The 10,261-nt window shown below is 44.8% G+C and overlaps 1 pseudogene; it reads right to left on the bottom strand.

Annotated features, from left to right (window-relative positions):
• Window positions 1-1,354: 1,354 nt before the first annotated feature.
• On the bottom strand, window positions 1,355-1,682 carry LOC133370811 (coiled-coil domain-containing protein 74B-like; annotated as a pseudogene).
• Window positions 1,683-10,261: the final 8,579 nt, after the last annotated feature.

The raw sequence follows: 10,261 nt of genomic DNA, 5'->3' as shown, positions 1-10,261 counted from the left end.
CCCCGCCCTGATCCCCCTGCCCCCTGGGCTCAACAGTTATTGGGGAGGGCCTTAGTTCAGTGCTAGAGCATCTGCCTTGCATGCAGAAGATCCCAAATGCAATCGCTGACATCTCCAGGTAGGGCTAGGAGATACTCCTGTCTGAAAACCCGGAGAGCAGCTGACAATCAGTGTAGACAATACCGAGCAAGATGGACCAATGGCCTGACTCAGTAGAAGGCAGTTTCCTATGTTTTATGTTCCTACGATTTTGCCATTCAGGGTTTACCGTCTTTGAGCCTGACATTTGCTTGTAGCCACCTTGACTAGTAGTCATTGACAGATTATCCTCCATAATTTGTCTAATCCTCTTTTAAAGCCATGCGAGTTATCATCACACATAAAATTCTATAAGTTAGTTGGTTAATTGAACATATGAATCACTTCCTGCAACAAAAAAGTTCCTTAGTGATTTGCCAAATTAAAATACAGTAATAGAATAATAAAAATACATAAACATGTTCGGTTGTATCCAATCCTTGTCCTACTCAGAACAGAACCATGGAAGTTAATAAACATGACTAACTTAGGTCCATTAATTTCAATGGATCTACTCTGAGTAGAACTTAGTGGGATACAACCCATTATAACCAGAGTGAAAATATCCAATCATTGGTGCTGCTCAAACTCCCAGGAAAACAAAACTTCTTTGTCTGGCACTGACAACGTTGGTGCCAAATGGGCCTACTTGAGGAGAATACTCCATAGACAGGGAGCTAGCACCAAAAAGGCCTTTTTTCTCACCGCCACCCTCCAGACCACCCTCAGAGATGGTGCACAGTGCAGGTTCTCAGATGACAATCTCAGTGTGTGGATTCATTTGGGGAAATCTTTCCTTCCTTCTTTTTTTAACTAAGGCGTTTGTTTTATTGTAATAAATGTATTTGTTCCAGTGGTTAACACTCACTTACTTTCTCTTGCTTAATCCCCCACCTCCTTTAGTTCCACAGCAGCCTATGATCACAGGCTCATGTTTGTTAAAGGCAAGTCTCTTTGCTTCCCCCTTGCCCTGGTGTTGTCTAAGCCGGCTTCTGTGTATTTTGAACCCAGAGCTCCCAATTCTGTACTAAACAAACAAACAAACTTATCACTACTGAAGATAGAACAATCCCTAGGGAGAAGTGAGGTCACTGATTTTTCTCTAGCTCCGTCGACAAAAAAGGGTAATTATGATGATTTTTTTTAATTAAGTGGTGAAGAACAGAAACTCTTCTGGTACATGGAGTAGAGATCAGCAATGGATTAGCTGGCTTCTGAACCGCTTTAGGGGCACAAGGAACCTCATCATAGAAAGAGGCCAACTGAACCATACTTGCTAAAGTGCCATCAGGTGCAGCCTATTCCTCTGCATGGCTTCTGTCTCTCAGCAAAAGCATCTCCCAATGTCTGCTTCAGTGCTGGCAACACAGCCCTTTCAGCAAGCAGGCAATGGCGTGAGGATCCATTTCTTAGGACCATTCTTCACCCTTGGTAACTGTGTGGCCTCCTGGCTCCCAGGCTAGCATGTAGTCTTCAGGAATTCTTTTGGTCTTGCTGTCCAGGCACAATCTCAAATATATCAGCTCTTGCATCTGCATGCGGTTGATGTTCCACAGCTGCCGAATGACCACCTCATACTCCTCCAGAGTCAGCGGCTTCCGCATGACGGAAAGGAGCACAGTCACCAAGAAGGGGTTGGAAGAGGCAGCAAGGATTTTCACATCCCCAGTTCTACTTTGGCTTGATGATGGAAAAGGTATTGGGATGTAGTCCTGTCAAAGACTTCCAAATCTCTGGGGGGAGCTGCCCCTGTTGGCAGTATCTCCTGCTCTGGCCTGAGGTCCTCCAATTCCTTCCTTGTTCTGAATCTCCTGCCAATCAGTCTTGCTAGATCACTCACACACACACACACACAAGAGGGAGAAAAATTATGCAGCCCCCAGTTCAGACATTGCCCCCGTCAGGAACTCACTGCGTGATCTTAAACAAGCTGCTCTATCATCCTAATTACAATAATACCATCCTATCTACAATCCTATCTAATAACAATAGGGCTGTTGTAGTAACTGCAACCAGATAACAGAAGTAAATTGCTTTGAACACTCTACAAGGGCTATATGAGTGCTAAGTATTATTATAGGAGCATGGCAGAATTAGCATAAAACTATTTGTTTAGCCATAGGCAAGGCAAAAGTGCCAAGCAAATGAAGTATGCGGATGAAAATAGAATTGATAAAACAGCATATGAGTCAACCAACCATTATATTGGTTCAAAAGGGAATATAACAGCATAAGAGGCTAATGTCAGCTTGTATTTAACAGCATTCTTATCAATAAATTTTCATTGGCATTTCACAACTTCCAGCATATAAGCAACACCAATTCAGGTAAAGTCTTTACCATTGTTTGCCAACAGCAATTCCAATTGCTATTGCTTTAATCAGTTAGCACAATCCATCATTAGACATCTAATCCTAACCTTTTGTTTTTTCATTGACGGGGCCTTCCAACAAATAATGCATGATCAGGGGTAAAGAAGCTGTGGCCTTCCAGATATTGATGGATGGGAACTTGCCAAAATAACTATATTCTACCTCCATGGTCACAGGCAGCATGTCTTTGAATACCAGTTGCTTGGAATCACAGATGGGGAAGATGCTATTGTGCTCAACATCTGCTTTTGGACTTATGGGCATCTGGTTGGCCACTGTGAGAACAGGATGCTGGACTAGATGGGCCATTGGCCTGATGCAGCAGGCTCTTCTTATGTTCTTATCAGCCCAGACCATTAACCATGCTGGCTGGGATTGATGGGAATCACAACCCACCAACATCTGAAGGCCAACAGGTTTCCGATCCCTGAATTGCATCTTCCACAGCTATAGTCCTATAAATGCAAAACCTTAGATTGTGTGCAACAGGAGGAGAGGAAATTCCCTTAGGTCAGACTATTTGTCCATCTTTAACCCAATATTGTTGACTCTGAATGGCAGCGGCTCTTCAGGGTCTCACCCTAATCCCATCACCTTATTTCTGATTCTTTTTAACTAGATATGCCTATGATCAAATTTGGGACCTTCTGCAAGCAAAGTATGTGTCCTACCACCGAGTCCCATGGGATATGGACCTTTGGTGATGCCAGCTAACACTGCAGAAACCATGCTGAAGCCATAATACAGTGAAAGGTCTTTACTATCAAGTCATTCTCCAAGCCATGGTTAAGCTTCAAACTGTACATCATAGTGAAAATAGGAAGCTGCTATATAATGAGTCAGACCATTGGTTGATCCAGCTCAGTACACCAGCCTTTTTCAACCAGTGTGCCTCCAGATGTTGTTGGACCACAACTCCCATCAGCCTCAGCCAGCATTGCCAATGGCCAGGAAAGATGGGAGTTGTGGTCCAACAACATCTGGAGGCACACTGGATGGGAAAGGCTGGTCTACACTGCCTTGCTGCAGCTCTCCAGGGTTTCAGAGAAGGGACATTCCCAGCCCTTACTGGAGATTGGACCTGGGACCTTCTGCATACAAAGCAGATGCTCTACCACTAAGCTATGGCTCTTCCCGTTTGACACAGCCTTAGTCAGACAAAGGCTGCATACACACCACATATTTAAAGCACAATCCCTACCAACCGTAATTTACCACTCACAAAAGTACAACTCTCAGCACCCTTAACAAATGACAGTTCCCAGGATTCTTGGGGCAGGAGATGTGCTTTCATTGTGTAGTAAATTATGGCACAAGCTGAAGGGTATTTTAAAAAGCTATGCAGTTTGGAGATAACACATTTCAAGGAAACACGGAGCATCTGTCATCTCTCTGAATTCAGACAACTACTTATGTTTCCCCCCTTGACATGTATGCCTTGAATTTTAATTAATTAATTAAGTACTAATTAATCACTTAATTTATACCTTTCCCTTCAAATAAATACTTCACAGGGCAGCCTGCAAAAGAGTCAATAAAACAATATTCAAGATTACTCCTAACAGCAAACCAGGGTGGTGTCAACGGCTGTCTAACCCAAACGGGGCCACTAAGAAATGAGAGGGAAGTATAAGCATGCTCATGGGGGTACCCTGAGGTTTGCAGAACTACAAAAATAGGGGTAACATTGCAGGGGGGAGAAAGGCAGAGAATGTTTGAAAAATGAACTGGACTGCCTTCAAGTCGATCCCAACTTATGGGCGACCCTATAAATAGGGTTTTCATGGTAAGCGGTATTCAGAGGTGGTTTACCATTGCCTTCCTCTGAGGCTGAGAGGCAGTGACTGGCCCAAGGTCACCCAGTGAGCTTCATGGCTGTGTGGGGATTTGAACCCTGGTCTCCCAGGTCATAGTCCAACACCTTAACCACTACACCACACTGGCTCTCTAGAGAATGTTTAGCGGTCCCATAATGTCTGGTGAGGGAATAGAAAATGGAAGGGAGGAAAGAACGGAGTGTCCTGCTTGGATGGAATGGCTGCCTAGAATCTTGTACAGGAACACCTCTTGTGTAAGGAAGGACACTGCAACATTTTGTTGCAGGTTCCACTTGTAAAACAGAGCATAGAAAATTTTACTTGTGCTCCATTGAGCCTTATGAATTCTTCTAAAACCAAAGCATTCAGTCTCCCGTCTGGCTGTTTATACAACAGTCAACCCAGCCACTAGGAAAATGTGAAATTACACGGTATACATGAAAGCAGCTCGCGCTTTCTATGCGACTCCCACCATCTCCAACTATGGAGCGTTTTCTTCTTCTGCCTAAGACTGCTTGGACAACACAATGCCAGCTCATATCCCACACTGATTATGGAACGTTTTGCGCTGCTGTGAATTGCGTTTTGTAACACCAGCGCACAAGCAGGGGATTAGTTGCAGAAATGGAAATGGGAGGTAAGAAAAAAAATATATACGTATGAAGTCATTTGACAAACTGCCAGCCCTCGTGGGCTGAAAATTTGGACCGATTGCTGCTCAGTATAAAACAATAATTTAGAACAGCAACAACAAAATGAAATTTCTTATGTTAGCAAACGTACTCGACAAGGGCAACCCTTTCCATATAAGGAATAAAAGTTAGCTTTAAATGGGACAGGAGGGATTGCCTTCCATTCCATACATCAAAAGCAGTGCACCTCATTAATCTAACTACGCTTTCTAGGAACTTTTGCCCTGAACTAAAACTGACTAAGCATGTCTTGGCAGCTCTAAGTCATTGACTCAGCAACTCGGTCCCCGTCCCCCCCCCAGTCCCCTTAAGTAGGCTTGGATCTCACACGCACACACAGGCTCCTCCTCAGCCCAATCTGTTGAACTTCCCACCTCAAACGCCTCTGAACGTGGGGCGAAGGTGGTTTGATCTCAGCTTCCATCTCCGACAGAGGGGGCTGCTAGCTGACCGTTCAGGTGGGGGAAAGCGGGCAGCGCTCGGCCAGGAGACGTCTGAAGTGCAAGGTTGAATCTCTGGCGGTGACGGCAGTGGCACTCCCACAGGGGTTCAGGAGCTGAGGGGGCTGAGCTGTCCCAGACGGGGGCTGTGGTGCCCTGTGAGTCCATCCCGCTATCTGCCCCCTCCCCAGGTTCCCAGTCCAAGTCCTTATCCTCTGTTTCGCCCTTGTCTATCCTACCTCTCCCTGCTTGGCTCATGACAACACTAGCATTGGGTCGCAGAGCATGTGCCCTGTGACCTCATGCTGGTGCAGATCACAGTGCGGAAGCCACCCTCCTAGGCAACAGTTCCCCTGTCAGCACAGGCTGGCCACGCCTCTTCCTATGTTACAATGTCAGCGCTCTGTGCACGCATGCTTATTTATTTATTTTATTTATTAGTCACCCATCTGGCTGGTTGTCCAGCCACTCTGGGCGACACACAACATAAAAACATACAATTCACATTAGAACCTTAAAATTCCAACAATAACACTAAAATCTAACCCACCCCAAAGGCCTGCCTGAAGAGCTAGGTTTTCAGGGTCCGGCAGAAGCTCATCATGGAGGGGGCATGCCGGATGTCATTTGGGAGGGAATTCCATAGAGTGGGTGCCATGACTGAAAAAGCCCTCTCCCTAGTTCTCACCAGTCTAGCTGTTTTAACTGGTGGGATGGAGAGAAGGTCTTTTGAGGCTGCTCTTGTTGGGCGGCAGCATTGATGATGCTGGAGGTGCTCTTTCATATAGACTGGTCCGAAACTGCACAGGGTTTTAAAGGTCAAAACCAACACCTTGAATTGGGCTCAGAAAGCAACCGGTAACCAGTGCAACTCCTTCAGCACTGGAGTGATGTGGTCTCGCCGGCGGCTGCCTTTAATCAGGCGAGCCACCGCATTCTGTACCAGTTGCAGCTTCCGGACCGTTTTCAAGGGTAACCCCACATAGAGCGCATTACAGTAGTCTAGGCGAGAGGATGATAGCAGGATGCTTGGGTGATAGCAGGCATGGTGTGCACTATGCACTAACACACTGATTCAGCAGGGCCTATTTAAGCACCTCGCAGTGGCAGTAAGGCTGCCACGTTGCCACCATCACCTTCGAAGGCCTGCTGCAGTCTGGTGCCAGCCCTGAAAGTAATTTTTAACAGTGATGCAGCTAAGTAATTTTATACATTGGACTTAATGGGCGAACGGGACAAAGGAGGTAAGCAGAAGGAACGTCAAACAAACCTTCATCGCGACCATCTTCCATCTGGAAACCTATGTCCTCACTGTGGGAGGCTGTGTGGATCGAGAATTGGCCTCCACAGTCACTTACGGACCCACCGTTAAAGGCCTTATCCTGGAAGACAATCTTACTCGGCCACGAGTGATCGCCAATGAATGAATGAATGAATGAAGATGGCAGTGTGTACTGTTTCAGTCGTAAGCACACAATTCACATTTCTCTCCTTTCCCCACCTTGTCCACTATTCTGTGCTTTACAACTCCTTCAACATTTCTGACATGTTACAGCAAAAACAAAACAAAAAGCAAATAAAAACTGTTTACCAACCTTGATTTTTAAAAAAATTAAAAATACTCTGGGCATGTGCAGTTTTACATTTTAAACTCACTTGAATCATAGCTCCATCATGACTGTAGGAATACAAAAGAAGGATTTTTTGTTGTAGAACAGGGTAATATATTTTCAAAGCAAAAATAATAAATTGGGCGTCTGTAACCATGTACACGTCTGCCTAGCTATCCCTGACTGAAAAATCTTAAAAAAAAAAAAAAATTAGAAAGAAGGGAGGACGCTTCAGCAATCAATACAAGCTCTACTGGGCTCTGGCATGCCCATCCTGGGGCTTATGCAACGTGAGAAGGACTATAGCTAGTGGGAAGGACCATAGCTCAGTGGTAGGGCATCTGCTTTGCATGCAGAAGAGGTCTCAGCTTCAATCCCTGGTGTCTCCAGGTAGAGTTGGGAGAGATTCCTGCCTGAAATCCTGGACAGCCATTGCCAGATGATACTGAGCAAGATGGACCACTCTTCTGACTCAGTAGAAGTCAGCTTCCTGTGTTCCTAATATCTAACACCCAGGGCTGATGCTAGCTTATCTGCCCCTATCATATGCCATTCTCTGGGTGGACCTTTGGAGGGTGTTGGACTTCTGATCTAAGGTCCAACCCTAGCTTCACCACTGATTATTGACCAGTACCAGCACTCCGAAACAGCACTTTTTTCCCCATTCATGATAAGGCTGGGTCTGTGAGCAGAAAAATGAGAAAACTATCAGGATTGATTTTCTGCAATGTTTTGACAATGTGTATCAGTAATATGGTGTAAAGGGGGGAGGTGGGGGGAGGGAAGGAACTGAATCCTCTTGTGCTCCGCCACCAAGATGTTAATTAGTGGCAGAGGATTTCTCCACATAGAGGCTCAGTTGCGAACAAGCCCTCTCCACCTCAACTGTTCCCATCTGTAAAAAGGGAATAATTCTGGTCTGTACACCAAAGGCTTGTGGTGGGGACAGAAAAGATCCACACTGGAAAGAATGTTCAATGTGCTTATCTAAATGGCAGAGTTTAAATTTGCAGACAGTAAAGATGAGACATTATCAGGCACTGAGGAGGTGTTGGAACAGGATGATCGTTTAAATTGAAATTAGTCATCAAGATGAGTTGGTGCTCTTCTAAGAGGCTGAAAATGGTTTTAAGCTATAAGCAACAAGATAATATATCCTTTGTAAAATCCACTGGAGTAAAGGGGAATCTGAGGACCACGTCACACTTGTTTTTCCCATATAGGTGCACAACGGAAAAACTAGGATAGAAAATAGGCAGCTGCCTTAAATCACATTAGACTGTTTGTCCCTCTAGCTCAGTGTTGCCTGCTCTGACTGGCAGTGGCTCTTCAGAGTCTCAGGCAGAGGCCATGCCCATCACTTGCCACCTTGTCTTTTCAAAGGGCTGCACTGGAGAGGAGTAAGAGTTAGTTGTTCCACCCACTCTTAGCTTGGGTCAAACCAACTTTTGCACCCAGTGCTGGCATGTGGCCTCCCCCTCAAAAAGTTTCTTATAGGGAATGCCCCACCTTCACTCCCATTAGAAATGGCCTTACTATTTGCAACAATAACAAAAGCTATAGTGAAAGAAAGAAAGAAAGAAAGAAAGAAAGAAAGAAAGAATACTCCAATCTCTGTCATTGGCTGGGGATGGGGTGGGGTGCCACTGTGAGGTTGCACCCCCTGCCTCCCAAGAACAGCTGCATGGTAAGAGGGAGACCAGCCTTCTCTTTCAGGGAAAGAGCAGTTACAGGAAGGTTCGTCTCCCTGCTCCCTGGCAGAAAGAATACTCCACATCGATTGCCAGTCAGCTCTGGGCCTGCAAAGCTGAAGAGAACCACACACGATCCTTGGTCAGTGACAAAAAAGAACAAGGACTGCTGGGTCTTAGGCAGAGTGATGAGGCTGCCTCAGGCAGCACATGCTGAGGGGTAGGAAGTGGCAGTGAACGTTTGGAGGACAGTATTGTACGTGCCATGAAGTTTGCTCTTCATCCTCGAAGCCAGCCTGCTGCTGTCAAGTGTGGTCAGGACAGGAGCAGCCATACCATGAGGAATGGAAGAATATGTCAATTTCGGTTTCTCATTTTATTAATCTGAAGTTCAGTTCTCCACATTTCTACATCAGTTTGTATTGTTTTTTTAAAAAAAGTCCTCATGAAAATTCATCCGCGTTTTTGTGTGAACTTCTACTGTACACATTGTTATATGCAATCTTGCCTAAAACACAGATTTTTGCACAGATATTTTCCTAGTATAATGCAGTTTTTGTATGTTTTGTGCTTTTATATGCACACGTTACTTTAGCATTGCAAAAAAAAGTGCAAATTTCAAAGGCTGTTTGTGTTTCAGTTCTCACATTGTTTTGGAAAGTGTGAATTTAGGTAGGTTTGCCCTTAAATCTGTCCCAAATTAAATTTCTCCCACATCCCTATTGTCAAATTAATCTCCCTCCTCTATATTAACCTTCCACACCCCTCCCTTGTGCATCTTTTCTTTTCGCTTGTCGGCTTAAGGGAAGGGCACATATCACAGGGCTTTTTGTTCTGATTTTTTTTTTCTTTTTTAACAATGTGGACCCATTCAGAAGACAATATCGGTCTGAAAAGTGGGATAAAAGTTTTAATAAAATAAAATCACATATATAAAATAAAACAAGTTGAGTTTCACCAGGGTTCACAATGCAAAGAGACAACTGCACTTGTTTCTTACCTTTGACTGGGAGTGGACAAAATGAGGAGGTAGCAGACCTTTCCAACTCCCTTCCCTTCCATCTGCAGGATGAAGCCTCCTTCCCTTTGTTCTTTTGCTGCAGACAAGAGATTCTGCCAGGAGGCATTCATCTCATCTGCTCCTTTCTCTACCATCAGGCGGCTCTTAGGAGTTGTCAACTCATCTAGCAGGGAGTTTCAAAACTCATCCTGCCAGCATTTGCTGCTGCTGCTGGCAACCATAATTTGCAAATTCCTGCAACAGCCACCTCGGTGTTCCCAGAATCATGTTAAGAGGAGCTTGATGTTGGCTCCATATAAAGCATTTTGGGAAAACGCTTGGACAGAGTGGCCTCAGTGGTTATTGCTCTGTTTACAAACTGGAAGCATATGTCGGTTTCCAAGGAAAACAAGCGTGGTCCATTTCCTCCTCAAGGTGAGTTTTCCCCTTTACTCTGATCAGAAACATAGTAATGGCAGCTGATCGATTTGCTGTGACCCCCCCAATAAATAAATAAATATCTTTGCTTTTTTTTTTTTTTTGCTAACATTTTAAAACCTG

This window comes from Rhineura floridana, chromosome 15 (assembly GCF_030035675.1).
Source record: "Rhineura floridana isolate rRhiFlo1 chromosome 15, rRhiFlo1.hap2, whole genome shotgun sequence".
NCBI lineage: Eukaryota > Metazoa > Chordata > Lepidosauria > Squamata > Rhineuridae > Rhineura > Rhineura floridana.
Note: the sequence above shows the minus strand (reverse complement) of the source record. Positions and strands in the feature narration are given on the sequence as shown.